Genomic DNA, 1,422 nt, shown 5'->3' on the forward strand with positions numbered 1-1,422 from the left:
TAATGCAGAGGCTCTGCAGGTAGCCTCCTTCACTGGGCACATTGTATTCCCATTTTAGATATTCCAATCAGTTATAGGCAGAAGACTGACTTACAAGCTTTCTATGGTGATATTTCTGACATTTCCTTCTTCTCCCCTCCCAGTGTCTATTTTATAATGTAATGCAAGGAAAACCAAGATTCAGAAAACAGCCAAGCATCATAACATTATTCCCCCCTTTTCCCCAATCTAACCATGCTTCAATCTCTGTATCCCAGAGCACTGTTTTTCCAAGGCTGTGCATACATCATTATTTATCTCTGTTCTCCTTAGCCCATGCAATCCTGCCTACTTCTTCTCCCATCTGCCTTGTTCTTCCATTCCCCTCTTCCTTTTTGTATATTGCCCACCTCCCCAGCACCCAAAGTGTCCTATGTCTATTCCCTGCCCTGTGCTCTACCTCTCTGTCCCTCCCCTCACCCCATCCCCCACATCCCAGCAATCAGCAAAGAATACCCCCACCCCCTTTAGTATGCGTTCTTTTTCTTAGTCTTTTACAGTAGTGGTCCTATGCAGTATTTCTCCTTTTGTGACTAACTAATTTCACTCAGTATAATGTCCTCAAGGTTCATCCATGTTAAGTGGTGGTTTGCAGCTTCCTTGTTATTCTTCAAGGTAGCATAATATTCCATTGTGTGTATATACCACAGTTTGTTTATCCATTCTTTAGTTGATGGGCACTTTGGCTGTCTCCATCTTTTTGCTATTGTAAATAGTGCTTCTATGAACATTGGTGTACATATATCTTCTCATGTTGTGGTTCGTATTTCTTGTGGGTAAATACCAAGTAGAGGAATTGCTGGATCATATGGCATTTCTATTTTCAATCTTCTGAGAAAGCGTCATCCATTGTTTTTTGATTTCTGTATATTCCATGTGGTGAGGTCCATGTGTAGAGCCATCTTTTATGCTGTTTTAAAAAAATATTTTCAAATGGTCTTGCATAATTATGTCATGAGATCTCCAGCATCATTTCTATCACCAAGGCCATATTGTTTAACTACTGATTCTTCCTCATTGTTTCTAACCCTCTTATTCCAATCACCAATAATGATCAATACATCTTGATTATATGTTTGATCAATTTCTCAGTTTGATGATGGTGGTGGTGGTGGTGTGCCTTGGAGTTGGTCCTGACTCATAGACACCCTGCATAGGATTTCTAAGGCTATAAATCTTTATGGGAGCAGAAAGCCTCATCGTTTTCCTGTGGAACAGCTAGTAGATTCAAACTGCTGATTTTGAGGTTAACAGCCCTACTTATAACCACTATGCTGTCAGAGCTCCTTGAATAAGTTTGTTTTGTTGTTGTTGTTAAGTGCTGTCGAGTCGGTTCTGACCCATAGCAACCCTGTATAGGGTTGCCGAGGCTGTAAATCTTTA

The sequence above is a fragment of the Chrysochloris asiatica genome, unplaced genomic scaffold, assembly GCF_000296735.1.
Source record: "Chrysochloris asiatica unplaced genomic scaffold, ChrAsi1.0 scaffold00002, whole genome shotgun sequence".
In the NCBI taxonomy this organism is placed as follows: Eukaryota; Metazoa; Chordata; class Mammalia; order Afrosoricida; family Chrysochloridae; genus Chrysochloris; species Chrysochloris asiatica.